The following is a 20,142-nucleotide window of genomic DNA, read 5'->3' as shown; positions in this document are numbered from 1 at the left end:
GTGTAACAAATTCTGACTTTAGACGAAAAAATTCTGTTTGCTTTATAAATGCTCTGTAAATGTGTTTGTAATTACGCATTGATATTTGAGTAACAGTTTTGGATTTTCATCAAATGCCAAGCAGTACTTTTGTTCATTGCAGTTTTTGAATACCTTTATAAATTGATAAATATTGGGGTAGATAGATGTTGGAGTTGCTTACTTTTCGAAAATTAACAACTGATGTCAATATTAGAATTATATTCATATCTCAAATCTTAATTGGTGAATGAATGAATACATAAATAGATTGAAATTAAATGAAAATATATTTCTTTTAATTGGTAGATCTGCAATATGAAAATATTGGTCGTTTTTATAAGTTAATGATTTACTTATTGAAATTCTCAAGAGATTTTTAGTCGTATTTTTTGATCACATGTATTATTAAAGGAGTTCATATTTTTTTGCGAGTAAAAGTAAGTTTAGATTGGATTTAACAAATTTTACAAAACTAAGCTAAATTTTAACTGAATACTATAATCTATAAATTAAGAACAAGTCTATTCTTATTCTTCTAGCAAAAGTTTTGTTTAACGACTGTATATGGCATATTTTGCATATAAAAGCAATTGACAATAATTGCTCTTCTCACAAGTATATTTATAGGAAAATTATATCTTACAGTTTATTTCCATTATTTTAGTTAAGTAAAATTCTTATCTTGAAGTATGTTTTCCCTTATATTATGGCTTGCCCGAAAATTTCCCCTACTTCTTTCGATTTACGATACCCGCACAGAAAAAATCCATTGTCGAACTGATCATTTCATTGAACCTTGTCGTTCAATCTATCTAGCACGATATAACCTGTGACTGTTAGTTCCAAATTATCGAATCCATATAAATTATCTTCTAAAATTTCAAGGATTAATGGCTTTATTGCATATTCCAACACCTCAAGATAAACCTCAGCAGTCAATAAATTCCCGCCCAAACGTTCACTTCCTCGGGAATGTATTCCACCAAACATGATATTCGAATAAAAACTACAACAGATTGTTTTGACACAGTGTGGCTGTTGGTTAATTTTCGTGTCCATATTTTAACCAAATTTTTAAACACTATTTGTACTGTATTTGGACGGACTTCAAGTTTTATATTCCAAGAAAAGATTTTACTGCTACATAAAAAGTTATGAAAAATATAGATACAGGGTTTCTCAAATAAATAATATCGGTTTCCAAAGTTATAAAAAGAAAGCCTCAATATTCGAAGTAAAGCCCATCGTATTCTATGGTTTTAGCCCAACGTATAGCAAGCTCTTTGAGACCTTGGTAAAACAATTCTTTGGGCTTAAACAAAAAAAATTGTCGCCCTGCATTTTCAACATCTCCTTTGGATACAATTTTTTCCACACAATAATAATATGAAGGTATAAAGCCGAGACTAATGCTGGATGTGGTAGGAGTTATATACCACCAAGTTCTTCGATCTTATTGGGCATAACTTTCGCGCTGTTTGTTTAGCATTGTCTTGTTGTAAGAGAACCGGCTTTATACCTATAATACCTCATACAATCGCTTCAGCTGTTGACTATATACCTCGGCATTGATAGCTCGACCATTTGGAAGGATTTCGAAGTACACTTATCATCTTTCATAATTCCACCATACATACGACAAGAATTTCCGCTCGAATCGACCTGTCTTGGCGACAGGTTCTGGTAAGTAAGTGTCCTTGGTCTAACCACTGATTTCCAACGTTCCAATTGTTTAGATAAATAAAAATTTCCTTCCACCTATGAGAATAAAATATAGAAAACATCGAAGGGCCACAGTATATGAGATGTAATATTACGTAGTACGATCTATGAGTTCTTGGCTTCATATAGTAAATAGAATGGGTTCGCAAAAATACTAATGCTCGCGTCAGTGACAAGTCTAAACATGCTTGACACAAAGTTCCAACCTGCTACCTCGATCCATTTTGTTATAGAAGATCTCGGACGACCATTTAGTAAATCTGTTATGAAAAATGTTTCAAATTGAGTTTCGCGTTGTTATAAAATTTTTTACTGAATATGGATTAACAGCAACTCAAATCAAAAACAGACTGGAGACTTTTTGTATCCATAAGTGACCGGCGCCTATAAACAAAAGAAATTGCAGCTCAGACCGGCATTTCCAAAATTATCGTTCTAAGAATCCTACATGAGCATTTAAATAAAACAAAAATTAGTGCGAGGTGGATGCCTCGAATTCTCAGCACACTATGAAAGCAGCGTCGAGTAGAATATTATAGGTGATTTTAGAGCTTTGCCGCGAAGACCAAGAAATATATGATTTCAACAAATAGAGATGCCATGGAGTGGCATCAGAAAAAAGAACCCGTGCCAAAATAAGCAAAGGTAACGAAAAGCACCAAAGCGGTGGCTACAATATTTTGGGACTGCGAGATCATCCTTTTGATTGATTTCAAATGATCAAATACAACCGTGAACACGGCATATTTATTTAGATTTACTAAGGCATGGCAAAAGCGGCCGAGGTGTGCTCCAGTATTGCTTCGCTTTCTAACTGGGCTACTGGCTACTGTACACGAATTTGGCTTCACATACATTGGACACTCATAGTCCTTATTCTTGCAATTTCTTGTGAATTAAGTTTCTAGGTAATTTAAAATTTCATTTGATTTCCTTATATATTTGATATATTAATGCATCTAAATGTTCTAATTTTAAAACAGAAAAAACCTAAAACCAAGAACATTTAGATGCATTAATTTATATATATATATATATATATATATATATATATATACAATTTATTATTTTTGTAGTTTTTTCATTATTCATATTGTGTCCTTCGTGATAGACATGAGTCGCTAATAAACATCTATCAGGATATAATCTGCTATCACTCTTTTGAGAAGTTATCCGACTGATCAGTGACCTTTTCGACTGACCAATGTAGTCAATATTATAATTTTACCATAATACGAGATACGCTGTTATGAGATAACTATCAAAACATTTTAAAACAATGAATATATTCACCTACCTAAGTTATGAGGGCGAATGTAGTTGAATCATGATTTTCAAATGCAGATGATAATTGGATGGACGAAGTATTGTGATATAATATATTTTGCCTAAATTCAGAATCAAGATTTGGATAAATAATGAGCCAATATTTTCATGCCTCTATTAATTAACGTGTGTGAATACAAAATAATTCGCCACCTTCGCATTTGACGCCTACTAGGTGAAGGTCAAATATAATAATTTCTGAAATCAGAAAAAAAGCGCTTTGATCCATTTCTAAATATACAGACACTCCACACAAAATTATTAGGTTAGAATCTTCGCATTTAGTTTACTGTATCTCAAATTCAACTAAAAAGAATTGAAACAAAATGACTTACCCCTGTTCCTATTTCTTTTCAAAAGTTCTAACCATCTGAAAAACAGAAAAAAGCACATGAAAAACAAAAAAATACATGTTTTATTTTTTCGAAGTTCGAATTAATATATATTTGCACAGTTATCTTGTACACCATAGCCATTTTTTATATTCAAAACATATACAGTTGATCCCCATGTTTCGCCCCAGACCCACTTACAATTAAAATATTGGAAAAAGATATGATTCAATTTATAGAGGTTTCTTTGAATGAAGGATGTCACTCACCAGACGATAGAAAATAACACTAACGCCAAGATATGAAGATATGATATGAAGATACTTTTTAGATAAACCTTTTATCTTGTGACATGAAACAGAAAAATTATGAATGAATCTTTCGCCTCTTAAATTAGAAGGTTAAATGTTAAAGTGCTACATGATGTATCTGAAAAAAATAGCTATTATATGCAAAAAATTCATTTTCCTTTCCAAAAATGGGAACATATTATTTTAATTGTGTTTAAAGCTTTAACGCCTTGACTATTAATCAAGTTTTTACTAATTATAGACGATGAAGAACAGCATTCGAAAAAATCTCATGCACACGGTGTTAAGAACAGGAAATTACGAATAAATATTTGCCAGTGATTAAATATTTCCCTGGTCGTGGCACGCGTCTCTCATAACCTAGGAAAGGAAAAATGTCGAATGTGACCTCATTTTGTAGAAAGATATTGAAAAAGTAAACAATTCAGAAAATAGGTCATGTTTTTCTGTTATTATTAAAAGTGTGCAACCAAAAATTGGTCAGTAAATTGGAAACGCCAACTATAATTAGAATTTATTTTGCAAAGGATGAGTCGAATAAAAGTGTATAATTAATTTCTAGTGTTTATAAAAAAGTTAAGTAGGAAAATGTATATACCAATACATGTGACACCACCGCGCCGTTCTAGAATTCGCTTTTTGGCCGCTAAAAGTCTATCTAAATCCACCATACTTACCAGAAATAGCACAACGTAATTTTTACTTTTTTTCGAAAAATGTGCTAAGAAGAAAACATTTCGACATTGAGAAGGCTACGACTGAGTAAATGAAAGCCATTTCGATTGAAAAAAGGTTTTAAATCATGAAATCAATGTTCGGATAGGTGTATTGCCAGTTGATCGCCGAAATTTCCGATCACACCTTGTACAAATTTGAAGAGTAATGAAATGACAACACTAAAACCATTTCCATAAATATTCATAGAGTTCTGTCAACAAATAAGAGATAAGAAAATTTTCTGAGAAATTCTTTACGTATTTGGTTTATTATTTAGAATATTTTTATGGCTGACACTGTGATCAATTTTAATTTTTTTTCGTGCTATTTAAAATTTTCAGGTAGCTTATTGGAGGTTGTCAGGATTGAATTATATTGTTCAGCAGGTGCTAGAAATTGAACTTTTGAAAAACTAAAAATCCGTACTGCCTCTTAGTCAATTAAAGGATAATAGTCTGTTTCAATTAATCTTCAAAATGTCGCCGAAACCTTCAAAAACGTGAATCCGCAACTATGCTAATAATCTACTAGTTTCGATAACTGAAATTAGACTATCGAATTGTTTAAATAACTACCTTCACGAACCTTTAAGTACGTGGTAGTTCTAACAAACCAAAATTGAATTTTCAATAAAATTACGTATTTCTCAAATCAAAAAAAGAATTAGAGCTTAAGATGATCGTCACTTTTTGTAAATGCCTGATTCTAATACAATAATAAAATAAGTGAGACGTTCACAATCAAGTTGTCTGTAAAACAAAAAGAGTACTGTGATTTACTTCATAACAAAATGTCATATCTATATAGCTGCTTTATAATTTATTCAGTGTTAATTTTTAGGTTACAATTAATGGAAAAAACACAGAGCTAATGTTACAGATGAGAGAAATTATTTTTCTTTATAATTTGCAGTTATAGTTAGTAATGTACGTTTAGTTATATTGTTGTTGGAACTAAAAATATCCCTTCAAATGAGTGATACTTCCTACACTGGACAATTTATTTTCGGATATTTTTAAATTTATTTAATAGTCGCGTCATGAATACATAAAACAGACAATCTTCGTCTCAGAACAGCTACGTTTTTTTTAAATTTTATTTTTTTATATTCTTTAAAATCAGAAACCTCTTGGAGTGGAGACGGATCTTGTTTAAAGAATATCTGTGATATTTAGGCACAAAAAAAATTTCTACTATACAATATCCATTAAAAACTTGTAAATATATTAATCAATGTTATAAACAATTACCTATAAGTTTGTTCTGTGTGGTATGGAATTAATTTGTGGACCAAAATATAAATATTTTATTGACCATAGAAAATTCATTATTTTATATACAAAAAAAGTACATTTGATTTTCATTCTCATTTCGCGTTTCGGAGACTTCTCCATCTTCTTCAAGTGGTGAGTGGTTATTGCAGTCATTTCCACTGCAAACTATGCAGGCTGGTGAGCAATGAAGACCACTTTTTCTGTAGCCACACGCTGAACCGCATCCTGTTTTGCAAGAGCAAAATATCAATTTTAAAACGTTGTCAGGTGCTGCTGGTTGTGTCAATATGATTGGTTTTGAATAATTCTCTTTTCGTCAACACCATTCTTCAGGTGGTATCGATGAATTATTTCTCCATTGCCGAACTTGTAAGTAGACTCTTTTATTATGTTGTTTTGCTGCATCTTCTGTCGGAGGTAAGGAATTAAGTTGTACGCTTTTATTTTTTGAAACTAATGCTATGAAACGTTTATATCGCAGTTCATTCAAGCATTTGGCAGTTTTAGCCCCATACATTGTTAGAATACAATCAATACCATCATTAAAAAGCACTTCTTCATTTTGCTCTTCAACCATAAAATTTTCAGCTGTTGCATGTAATTTTTGATTATTATCAAAAACTTTGATAAAACTATTTTTTCCTTTGTTATAGAAAGCGGATGTAGTATCACATCCAGTGAATGCATGAATAAAAACCAGATGGTTTTTTTAATATTTGGATATTTCTCTAATATTGTTTTTATTAAGTAAACTCGTTGCAAGATATTATTTTTTAGTGGTTTTAAAAAAGACATTTCATTATCATCAGGTGCTAAGGCCATCATTAAAACTAACACATCAATATCTTCATCTACAACAACTACTTGAAGAGAGGAAAAATCTATAGCAGATTGTACAATTAATCGATCAGCATCACTTTCGGCTTGACTGCACTCAGTATTATTTTCGCCTAGTTTTTTGCAGAGAAGATTAATAAACCTATTTTTATTTTTGCTATTACCTAAAAGTTTCTCTTTCGTTATGTTTAAAGGCATGTCTTCCTCAACTAAATAATCAATGGAAGTATTGCCGATATATCTACGATTTCTCTCAGACACTTTAGTTCCATCATTACTATATCCATCAAATAAATATCTAATATACTGTTGACAAATATCTGCATATTTTTTTATTGTTTTCCCATTTTAATCTATCACCATTAATAATATAGAAAAATTTAGTAACATCACTAACATCCGTCTGGCATTGTACAAAGGCATCTTATAATGTTCATTTGGTCGTTTTCCTCGTAGTCGTAGCCAGCTCGTAGTAAAAATATTGGCGAAGTTCATCATTACTTTTTCTTAAAAAGCATAAACGTTAGAAAATTAAATTTGGATCTATAGCGACTGAAGTATTATTCACTTTGATTTCACTGCTCATGATCAATAAAGATTTAACAGTATCTTTTGTGGTCATTTTCATATCTTTGAAGTTAAAACCTCTGATTTTATTTCTTAATTTAATTCCAACATTAAATGAAGAAATGCTCGTCTACATATGTTAAGCAAAAAGAAGTATTTGTAGCGTATGCAGGTAACACATGAATGTTTTTTTTTATTTTAATATTAAATTATTGTTAAAAACTTTTTTGTAAAAACTATTTGTTACAATAAGATTGATATATGGAGATTTTTTTACAAAAAAATAGAGACCAAACTGAATTTTTTATATAAATGTCGTTGATATTGTTTAAACAATATAAATAGTTCCGTCCCTGCTCTAAGAGGTTTCTGATTTTGAATAATATAAAAAATACATTTAAAAAAAAAACTCATCAAAAACGGAGCTGTTCTTGAGGACTTCCGAAGTAAAGGCTTCATTGACGCGACTATAATTACAAATGTTTGAGAATAGTTCATAGTTAACAATAATTTCAAAAAAACAAATTACCATAACGCTCTTACGTAATGTATTTTTTCAGTTAAGAATCGAGTTTTGAACTACTAATTGGCACATTAGCTTCATACAATATGCGTGTCATCAACGATTTGATCATTTTCGAAAAGTTTATGTCAATAGTTTCAATATATTATAATTTCGAACATATCGGATCAGTCTGTCGTGCATTGTTTATATCAATATCAGTTGTCATATTACAGAAAAAAGCAACATTGAAATAAAATAAAATAGATTTATGCATTTTACCCAAATTGTATGTTTGTGAACCATTTTTAAAACTTTTTCTTGTGTTTGACTCGGTTCATTGATTTTCGAATTTTTATAATCAGAATCTTTTTTTCTATGTTGCCTGGTTTGTCATTGCAGTTTTGTTTTTCGTCGTATTCATGACTTTTTAATCTATTCTCTAAATATTGAGACCCCTGTTCTATGTTAACAGCATTATAATTATATATAAACAGGTATGTCACGTATTCAGTTTTTGTATATTTTAGGAGCATGGCAAAAAGTTTCGAAAACCGAATGAAATTATTATTTTCTTTTCAATATGAAAATCGAAGGGCCTTGTCATCTAATAATCTTATCATTATCATCTTCTGACGTCATAATAACAGTTTCTTATGACGTTGGTATTTGTTCTCAACATTTTGAAATGTTGTTTATGTTGATTTATAAATTATTTTTCTGTAAATAGGGTCTAAATATAGAGGAGGGTACGTGTGTGTATGTGTGTGTGTATCTATGTTCATATTGAATGAACTAGTTTTAAAATGTATATTCAAACCATATTAACGTACGCGCAGTAATAATGTACTACTTAGCAATTGGAAATTTTACAAAATTATTATTTCGATATAAAATATCATGTGATTTTTTTATACTTTTTTACTTTTGTCGACACTAATGCTTCGAAGAAACACCACTGTTTTTGTTTATTAAAAGTTGAAGCCCTATAGATACCTACATAACTTAAACTAATGAATGTCGCAGTCGACAATTAAGTTTTCATATCCCCCAGGAGTTTTATCTTATTTCCGATTCGTATGTAACCAGGAACAGGATGATCCCACATGAAAATGTACTATTCCAACTAATAAACACAAACATCTGATACATGACACATGTGTGTTTATATGTGTTCCTGCAGTTTTGTCTACTATAGATAAAGGAAGCTGCCACTGGCGTACTTGAAATATTAAATTGAGAAACAAGTCTATTAATTAATTTTTTGAGGGAGACAAGTAGAGTTGATGTCATTTTCGTTAAGTCAATAAATTCAAACAAATGAAATTTTATCATGTGTTCATTTTCTAATAAATAATCTCGTTATGAACAACATACACTAAACTCAATGACATTAAAATTCTTACAACCATAAGGAATAATTATAATATTGTCAACATTGATTTCTTGGAAATAGTAATACAAAAAATTAATTATGTAATTGGTTACACGCAGTGCCAGATTCACCACTAAGCCTACTAGTAAAGTAAAATCAAAATGTACAAGTACCCTAAATTCCGCCCTGTTGACGCCGTAACTGAATACATTTCTGAAGTTCTAATGTGCTTAAAAAGTTTACAAATTACTCTGCGATAATTATGAAGGAATTGCATTATAAGATGATGAAAGAAAATAGATACGTATATCGAAAAAGAACTAGGAAAACATGAAGCAAGACCTAATAGATCGGTGATACACCTCAAAGAAATTATAAACCACTTTCTATGAATTCGACGTAACTCTTCGTGCATGGTTCGTAGTACAAGGGATGCTAATTAGATTTTGAGATATGTCAACAATTATGTGAATATATCAAATCTGACATTGTCACCATTAAGTTAGATATTTTTCATGGTGAATATACTCGGAACGTGTTGTCATACGAGTGATATTTGAGTTGTTCACAGATACTTGAAATATACATCTTGGTCAAAAAATATATTGATCTTAATTTAGAATAATCTGAAAAGCCATAAAACCATATCTAATTATAAATATTTGTTTTTATTTGTCTATCTCAAAACTTGAATAGCAATACCGACAAAAGTAATAATACCAGTAATGATGACACTAAATGAAACAAAAAATGAGGTACTGTGAAAAGAGTATTAGTCCGAAACATTCCACATCAACAGAGTTCTAGGGAGATCTGGTCTTCAAGGTATTATTTAATATAGTCCTTGACGTGATCCGAAAATCCTGATTAAAAAAGATTCGAGACAATTCTGAACAACGACTGCCAAAACTCCGATAGGGATATTTGGAGGTAAATCAAGATATGACTAAATATGTGGTAATCGCGAATACTCGGAAAGAAGGCTATGTCTATCCTTTATTTCAACAAAAAACAAACAGTATGAGGATTTTCAATTTTATATACCTAGCGGTATGTATAAGAATGAAAGGAAAAAGAAAAATTAGATCTGCAAACCAGGCTAGCAAAAGAACAGTAAAGTTGAAACTGTAAGAGCACTGATGAAATCAAATTACGTGTCAAAAAAATCTGAAATGATTATATATATCGATAATAAGACCCACTGCTACATATGCGTACGATACAACGATATTAAAGAAGATCGATGAAGATATGGGAAAGAGGAATATACGGCGAGAAAAGTACTGAATAGAGCTTGAAAAGAAAAAGTAAAAAACAATTTTATAGAGACAGATCTACAAATACAAATTTTTTGTTTGTTGCCGCTAATTCTATGTTATAATTTGATTAATTAGTCCGCAAGACGTCGTGGTAAGCTGTCAAATTTAGAAATTTAGAAAAAAAGCGCCTAACTGAAGATTGATCATTATAAAAAATTATTAGAAAATGTTTTAGTCTTAAATAGGATGAGTATTATTGAATAAAGGAGTAGATTTTCTACTTTTTTCAATAGTTTCAATTCATCTTTCGAAATGACTTTTATCTGTTGTGTCGTAGCTTTCTCAATGTCAAAAATGGAGTTACAACGTAAAACGTTTTCTTCCGGTATTTTCGGAAAAAATTGTAGTGATACGGTTCTAAATCGGGCGAGTAATGCAGATCTGGACAGATGGAAAGACTTTTAGTATCCAAAAACTCGGGAGTCAAAAACTAGCATACTCGGAAAAAACTATGACTGCTATGACATTGAGGGTTAACTTTGATTATTAGGCGGCCTAGGGTGAAATGAGTAACTGGTTTTCCACTCTGAATTTTTGTCTTACGGCTATAGCTACAAATCCAACTTCAATTACCTGTATGAATTTTGGCAATGTGATCCAGATTTATTAAAAGACAAACTTCAATTCCATTCAAATTTGAACATATCTTTTGTTCATCGGTCAACAGTCTCATAACAAATTTGACTCACACAAAATACTTTGGATGAACGATTTCAAGTAGTTCATTAAACTCTTGAATAGTCAATCACGTATCTGCGAAGGATGCTCGACAGTTCCTCATCCTCAACTGCTGCTTCTCTTTTTTTCCAAAGCGTTCAAACCACTTGTAGCTAGTCTTGAAAGTTACTACATTGTTAGTATACAGATTTTAATAGTTCCCATGGCACTTTCTAACTTAAAGCAAAACTCCAAAGTTAAGCGTTTTCAAAGAAACATATTTACTACAAACACTGACAACATGATCTCATTAAAGCAGCTAGAGTAGCAGATTGACATGCCTGAATAGGTAAAAACCTGTAACTATGTAACTACTCATCTCCACACATGAGGTAATAAGACATATTAGGATGAAGTAAGTAAATGCTGCTATAAGAATTCGTTCAAGGGATCTTTGGTATCTGATATCTCCTATTAATATTTACAGTATTGAATTGATTTCTATTCTATGATTCTATTAAGTTATTTCGTCTTAATTTGAAATTTTCCAAATTCATGTATTACAATTTTTCTCATCTAAAGAATAGAATATGGGTAATAAAACGTATTGGAATGGATTCTTCAATAGTTCAAAAGGCCATAAAATTGACTGAATTGACTTTCAAGCTAGTATTAGCTAAAAAACTACTTTACCGATTAAATAGTAGTTATAAATTAACTATAATAGGTTAAATATAAATCAAAAACGAGAAAAAGCAACAAGATTTGAAAGAGCAGAATCACAGTTTACAAATTAATAATGATTAATAAGATTAATTAAAAAAAAAAAGAAATTCAAAGCCTCGTAGTTGGTTTCAAGAATAAATTAAGAATAAAATCGGTGAAAACAATTATTGTAAATACGTCGACAGGATATTATAGACAAAAGATAAAGGAATATTTTTTCACGTCGGTAGTATTTAGTTTTATATTATATAATTCAATCTTTTCACAAAAAAAGTGAAACGTCTTCTTTACAGAAAATTTTAACCAGTAATCAAATATAAATTAGGTTATAAATTCACTAGTGATGTAATTATTGAGAACTTTAATAAGTTGAGCTTCATTTCATAAGTTTTTTATTTCTTACAATCAACGTAACGTGGCGCCCTCTATTGAATACCCATTCAACATTATTCAGTCGAGACGTAACTGTCATATTGGTATAAATATAGGAAATTTTTAAGTAATAATTCATATATGTGGATTATTATAAGAAATTATTTCTGTCGATGTGTTACCTTAAGAACTAGACAATATTATCATTCGTGTAATATTGAATATTTTAATGTTGTTTATCATTTTATTCCTCGTGTTACTACGAAGCTCTCTGACTATACGTGGGAGTGGCAGTAGTCTTTCTTACGCACTGCCTTCATATATCGTGAAAGCACTTGAAACGCGGTTGGAAAAGCACTCGCGTACCTTTGTGGAATCAGCAGAATAATTTTTTTTACCATTTTTGGCACTGTTTATCGCGGCTTAAAATCAAAAAATTACCACCGATATTCTGCGACCGACCGAGTCCCACTAACCAAACCAGATCTCCTCATCAACGCTCAAAATACAAGTTTTATTTCAGTACTCCCATAGCACAGCTTTTTGAGTATTTTTGACCTGACTAAGTTGCACACAGCAATGCCCGAACAATTTTTAATGTTAATTATAGACATAAACAAACAAAAATATCTATCTATACATAGATTCGCGGTAAACTTACTCAAACGGCTCCATCAACCTCGTATCCAACAGCTGATTGTGCCCACACGGCTTTTACTTAACAACACTTAATCAGAATCGGAGTAGCACAAATGCAAATATCATCTTCCTCGATAGTACTTGTCGAAAATGTTAGAATTGCCAAATACTGTTTGTTGGTTTTATTTAATATATTTTAATATTAAACTATAAATAATATGAATTGGCGGTTGCCACTTTTTTTGGAATTAAAAGTTTTTATAATGAAAGAGAACATCTTACATGGTCTTGGAATCAACCAAAAAAGGGTGATTCGTCGTTGCTTGGAGTAAGTAGATTGAGACCACCACCACCACAGAATTTTCAAAATTCCAACGCGGTTCAACCCGTGAACCGTTTTTTGTGAATGTAACCATTTTTAAAAATTCATAAGAACGTAAAAGCTATAAATGATAAAAAAGATCTAAATAATTTAATAAAATTTTTAATTCTATTTTGTCAATTCTAATAAATTTAATATATTTGAGATGTGGAAACCAAGGAAAAATTAATTTTTCTTATTAGAACAAAGTTGATTTTATCCTTATTTTCATATTTATGATGAAGGTGATCTAGAGATCTATATAAATAAGCAAATTGTCAGTGTCAATATCATATTTTCATAAAGACTTTAAGAAAAGTCGAAACGTCAAAGTTTATCTTTCTTTAAAAAACTATAAAAAAAAATAATTTTGAAACAGAAGAGACCTAAAATTAAATAAGGTCTAAGAAATAAGAAATTGAAGAAATTTACATATATATATATATATATATATATATATATATATATATATATATATATATATATATATATGCGAAAAGTAATACGGCGCCACTTAGTGTTTGCTGGTGAGAAATATTTAACTACATGTACCAAGTAGCGAAATAACCCGAACGAGGATTGTTAAACTGTTCTGATGAGACTTAATAACGTCGAAACTATCCAGTAGTTACAACCTCTCCTTGCAATTGCGAGCAATTGGGGATGTTATTATCGACAAAAAGGTCGATTGACATCACGCTCTTCAGAGGAGTTGTAATTCTATATTCGTCGAGGCATTAGCCAGCAAAATAGTTGTTTTCTCCTTTGAAGAACGGTGGAAAACATTGTCGAAAAAACGAATGTCGTAATTATATCAGAGGTGAATAGTAGAAATCCTTTATTTTGATACATTTTACACAACCCATTTACCATCGGAATCTATATTATCGGCGACTACGCTAGATTTCTACTTGACGAGTAGTTCGCAGTTGGAAGTGAGGTTGGCCCACTTACCGTTCGCTGTGGAATATACCAAATAATGACACTCTTTGACGTTCGGGTCTCAAACCCATACGAGGGTTGTTAAACAGTTCTGATGAGACGAAATGACGTCGAAACTAGTCAGTAGTTAGAACCTCTCCTTACAATTGCGAGCCATTGGGGATGTTAATATCTTCTAAAAGGTCGATTGACATTGACGCTGTTCTGAGAAGTTGTAAATGAATATTTGTTTCTAAATTCATGTGACAAAATTCAGGAGGCGATTACTCGTATAATATTAAGATGAATCTTTTCTATAACAAAATTTCCTCAGCCTATACCTTTCCGAGATATTACCCTTAAAAGGTGGTGTCTAAAATTGAGATTTTGTTACTACAAGGCTAGAAATTTTGTAATTTTCATAATCTCGCAAAGGACTACAAGTATTTTTCAATATTTCTGTTACATTATACGGGGGGTGAAATTAGCGATCCTTACTTTATTTCATACCAAAACTTTTTTTCAAGATGAAGTTTTATGAAATAAAATTACTCGTATAATGTAAAATCTTTGTTTTATTTAAAACTTTTGATTTTTAATTAATTATAATTTTTTCAATAAATTTATTAGAAAACATTAAAGATGTAAAATGTAATAAGATTCATAATAAATACTGGAAATAACTACCTCTAGTCAACATACATGTTAGTTTTTGTTTGTGTCAGTAGATGTTTCCTCTTCTGGTAGATTAACATCCATTAGAAATGATATATAACCTTTATAACATCATCTCATCTTTTTCTTTGAGAAGTGTCCACTGGCACTTTTTGTGAGTGCTTTATGTTTTAAACATTGTATGCGAAGATTTCTGTTATTTTCAAAATCTCAGATTCCAAAGAAATTCGTTACTTCGGTAATCTTCTAAAAACATAAATGTTGTTTTGTTTGTGCATTTCATGACTACATCAAAAGTATTCAAAAATATACGGGAGAACTTTAAAATTACACGAATAGTTGCTCCATTTTCCATTTTGTTGTGGATCGGCAGCAACAGGTCGCAACCGGCAAAATCAAGTAGCAAGGTCACATGTGTCATTGGCAATACTTAATAAACATGTGGTATGGGATTTCCCTGTTTATTACATGTTGTCAACCGTTGCCCTGTAGTCTATTTCAGAAAGGTATATAGCAATGAATTGGGGAATTCCGTCCAGTTCGGCCCAATTTCGGTGTTAGTCATAGGTGTACGTCTTGAAATATTGTGTAAGGATTACTTAGGTAATAGATTATGCAGTTACGTTTTGCGTAAACAGAAGCGAGCAGAAGAAAATCTTTCATCTTGATGAGACGTGAATTAATGAAGGTTATACAGGACCAAAAATATGGCAAGACAAGTATATAACCAGTGCTCGCCAAGCTTCCATGGAAGGTCTGTCAACGGGTATTAAGGTGCCTTCAGGTAAAGAGAAAAGACTAATAATCATCCATTTGCCACATGGAAGACCTGGATTCGGATGTTTTTGAAGACTATTTTGGTGAAATGATAAAATATCTTCCAGCTGATTCAGTAGTAGTTATCATTCTCGACCGACGCATAGAGAAAATTCCAACTTAATTTTGGAGAAAACAAGAAATTATTGACTGGTTAACCACCAAAAGTATTGAATTTGAAGAACTATTAGCTATAGCAAATTTACACAAACATCGTTTTATGGAATACGCCGTGGAAGATATAGCAGAAAAACATAGTGTAACTGTGCTGCGCACACCGCCATATAATTGCGAACTAAATTCTATAGAACTTATATGGACGCAAGTGGAAGGATTTGTAGCAAGACACAACACGACATTCAAAATGAAAGACGTTAAACTACTGTTTGATCAAGCCATTAAGGAGGTGATACTAGAGAACTGGCGAAAAGTAGTCCAGCATGTCCTTAAAAAAGAGGAGAAAATGTGGGATCTTGACTACTTGATCGATCGGACCATCGACCCGTTAATTATAACGTCAACAGGAGATGGCAGTTCCTCAGATGACGATGAAATATTATGATTTTCTATAATTTAATTTCTGTATAATGTATTTTTTGTATAATATTCAATAAAAAATAATTGTACCTAAAACTATGTACAATAATACCTAATTTTTATTTTGTTATTATAAAATTCTTTCCTTTTTACTAGTATTCTACCGGTACGCCTTAGGCACATTATTTTCAGTGTTTAAGAATGGATATATATATATATATATATATATATATATATATATATATATATATATATATATATAATAGGCTAAACCCCATATATTGACCCCAACCCGGGTGATACTACCTGCACTTGATAAAAAAAATTTACAATGAAATCAATGCCAAACTATAAAGTGGCTCAAATATTCGTTGAGTCACTCTGTGGTCCCTTTGCATATCTAATGAGCTTTGATTGCCCTATACCTTTTTAAAATATACTATAGTATAAGGCCAGTTTTAATGTAGTTAGGGTATGTTCAAATGAAAAAAATTTAATATTCACAGAAGTTTCTCAAAATAACGAAATTCTTTGGAATCACTAGTTGAGATACTCAAGAATAACAGGAAGAAGTTGGTTATTTTTAAAACTTTGAGTGAAAAACATAAAGTGATATTGCAACTTATAAGAAAAAAATTAGAAACTGTCGCACACATCGAGAACACAAACTACTCTGAAAACCAACTTGTGGAAGTCAACAGTTCACAAAGAACAAGATGAAATGGTGTTATTTCTACTATTTAATATTATTATTATTAATTATTAACATTTTCTATTAAATGTTGATCTATCACGAGAGTGAATATCTACAAATGAAAGTGACGGTTTTTTTGTCGTTGAATCAAAAAGAGATACGCCGCAACTGCAATTACTTTATCTGATATAATTAGTTTACCTTCGGCTAGTACTGCTTGATGCAGGCAAATTCAGTTGCGTTGATATAAATACTACTTAAGTCGCAACAAACTGGTTTAAGCGACTGACGATTTCGCAGAAGAATGTTGTATGCTACTTATTACCAATTGTTGCCTTGTTGTAAAGCCGGCTTCAAATGTACAGTTCAGAGTGTCCCATATATAGCACAACATACAAAACATTGCGCTACAAAAGTATTTAGTGGTCTCGTTCCTTAAGACTACATGTCCTTGTATTGACAAGCTCCAATCAACGAAATCGTGCTTTTGCAGCCTATTAATTACAAATTACAAATTGATTGTGATGGTCAGTTAATCTATTCCCTATGCACTACATAATAGATAATAATTATAGAATATTCTCACTACGTTAGATTATTTAGTAAATGAAACGTACCTACGTCATAGTTAAATGATTAACAATTTTGAAGGAACTTGTCAATTGAATCATTTATATAAACAAGAGAAATTAATATGAAAATTGAAATAACAGATAGGAAATGATTTAATGGGGCTGCACTTAATGATGTTATCGAGACGAACTTCAGAAACCTTATAAGAGAATCGAGTATTATTCCCTTAAACATTGTTACTAAATTAATTTATTTTATGTGTTGTTATAAAGAGTCTCTAATTTAATGATAGAAATTCAGTGTAAACATGTTTTTGTAATAATCGGATAGGTTACTTTTACCACCTTATCCCTATTAAAGGTGATAAATATTCAAATTTTTTCAACAATAGAATATCTAAATCAATTACAGTAAGTATGTTACTTTATTTTCAAACTTCAAGGATTCTCATGTCCCCGAATACTTATCAATACTTGATCATGTCGTTTTAGTATCGATTATTCTATTGGGTTTTTATCACAATTATGTCGTTTTATTCGGGCGATTTTTCCTCTTTATATATGATCCAAGAGTTTTCATCTGAAAGTTACTTCCAGATCGTCTCAGTAATCTCCTATTTTTTTGTTTTATGTAGTATCCGTTTTTTGTTTTTAATGAATAATACACTTAAAACAAGTTCCTTCCAAAATATTTTGGCTAGACTTATTTCTTGCAAACCAACAATATATCTTTGAAAATTCCAAAGTAGGAAAGTAAACACAAGGTACTTCTTTTTTCTGTCGTATTTACAATTAGAAAGATTTATTACATATGAAATTCAATATTTTAAATAATTTTTGCAAAATAAAGAATGTTGAAATGGCATATGTAGATTAAGACGGTGGCGGAACCGTTAGATTTAGACGAAGATTTGAGTGATAGGTTTTCGGAACATGATGAACACCAAAACAATATAGAATAATCTGGAGATGAAACATATATACCCATCCCACAAAAATTATCGCATCACTGGTATTTTAGGATATTTTTAACACTTAATTTTAGTTTTTTGGGACAATCTGTATATGTATAAATTTAATAGATATTTCTGGTTTCTTATCATGGGCAAAACAATATCACAATATGTTACAAATTTTTTTGGAAGCGAAAATGCTCGAGTAAATCATTTCTGTATTGGAGAATGCATTGAGATGAGAAGAAACAGGGCTGCTAACCAGAAGACCCGGACAAGACCGCGGAAAGGTAACTTCGGTACTAGATGATCGTTATTTGAGGTTAACGGCGTTAAGAATTAGGCATACCACCGCTCGAAGGCTGCAAACAGATCTGTTGGCTGCTCGTAATGTCCGAAGAAGCCTGCAAACAGTTCGAAATAGGCGGAGAGAAGCAGGTATACGAGCTAGAGGTCCAAGTCTTACCAGAGAACATCGAGTAGCAAGATTGGAATTTACTCGAGAACACGCAAATTGGAATATTCAAGATTGATCCAATATTTTATTCACGGATGAATCAAGATTTTGTCTGTGTTCATCAGATAGGCGTGTACCAGTATATAGGCGACGTGATGAACGGACGATGAGGTTAATATTTGTCAAACTGAATGTTTTGGTGGTAGCTCTATCATAGTTTGGGGAGGAATTTCTTTCGAGGGTCGCACGGAGTTAGTACCAGTGAATGATGGAAGATTAAAAAATACTAACAGGTACATAATAATTTCCTAGAACCCCATGTAGTGCCCTATATGTCTCATACCGGTGACAACTCTGTGCTAATGCACGATAATGCTTGTCCACATGATGCTAGAGTGGTTCGGCAGTACTTAGAAGAGGTCGAGATACCCACCCTAAATTGGCCTGCACGAAGCCCGGACCGTAACCCAGTAGATCATGTCTGGGACCATCTAGGATGACAAATTCAGTAACACCCGGCAGCAATAAGAACACTAGATGATCTTCAAAATGTTCCTTTTAACTTCTGGTAAAACATGCCGCAAGGATACGTCCAGAACCTGTTTAGAAGCCTTCCAAGACGAATGGAAGCTGTAATTAGAGCAAGGGGCGACAACACACTGTATTGGAAATTCATTGGCTGGTTTTAGTTTAAGCACCGTTCATTTTTATGTATAGATGTTTTGTACTATTTTTTTGATATTTTCTATGTTTTGGTAAATCAAACTTTTTGTTCTCTGTAGATTAAACTGATATAAAATAGATGTTGCAAAAGGCGTATCTATTGGTATTTTAATTAGTAATAATAATAAAATTCGAAAAACAGGCAACACATTTAAAATATTTGAGAAATAATGAAGTGAAAAAAATGAGTTCAATCAAATACTACCATTTCCATAAAAATGCACAGAACTTGATTGATTTTTATAAAATTACAGAATAAAATGCGTGCTCCAGGGATCTAAGCGAAAATTTATAAAATAGTACAAGGGCTGTCTGAAAGGTTTCCGACCTCGTCTTGAAGATGTCGGTACTTATGGATATAAATTGGGAAATATATATTAAGAGGTTCTCATTGAACTTTCAGCTATTTTGGAAGCTTAGTTTCTGTTTGACAATCGTGTGAGTTGTTGTGAAAACTTTTTTGAAAATGATAAAAATTCAGTACCGAGTTGCCAGTAAATATTTTTTTAGAAAGGTAATTCGCCTACGCACATAAAAAATGAGTCAAACACTGTGTACGGAGCACCATCTTTTGCGACCATAAAATTTTCGACAGATGAACTCAAACATGATTGTATTAGCTAGACTGACATCGATCGTTGGGGAGGGCCAAAAACTGCGACAACCAAATGGTACTGATCGGCTGTCGAAGTAAGGTTAGAGAGGCTATCGTCATATTAAAAGAACGCAGTTGCTA

The 20,142-nt window shown here is 31.6% G+C and overlaps 1 protein-coding gene across 8 annotated transcripts in view; it reads right to left on the bottom strand.

Moving 5' to 3' along the window:
* Window positions 1-20,142, bottom strand: part of LOC130896033 (myocyte-specific enhancer factor 2) — a 201,598-nt gene that overhangs the window by 120,943 nt on the left and 60,513 nt on the right. For 5 of the 8 annotated variants that reach the window (XM_057803836.1, XM_057803782.1, XM_057803817.1 and 2 more), the window contains exon 3: window positions 3,405-3,439. The gene's annotated coding sequence lies outside the window, so the exon portion shown is untranslated. Of the gene's footprint in view, window positions 1-3,404; window positions 3,440-12,240; window positions 12,561-20,142 lie in introns of those variants that run through there. The other 3 variants (XM_057803792.1, XM_057803808.1, XM_057803854.1) reach the window with 2 other exon arrangements.

Source organism: Diorhabda carinulata, chromosome 1 (assembly GCF_026250575.1).
Source record: "Diorhabda carinulata isolate Delta chromosome 1, icDioCari1.1, whole genome shotgun sequence".
NCBI classification, from domain to species: domain Eukaryota; kingdom Metazoa; phylum Arthropoda; class Insecta; order Coleoptera; family Chrysomelidae; genus Diorhabda; species Diorhabda carinulata.
The sequence above is the reverse complement of the archived record's forward strand: the minus strand, read 5'-3'. Positions and strand labels throughout refer to the sequence as shown.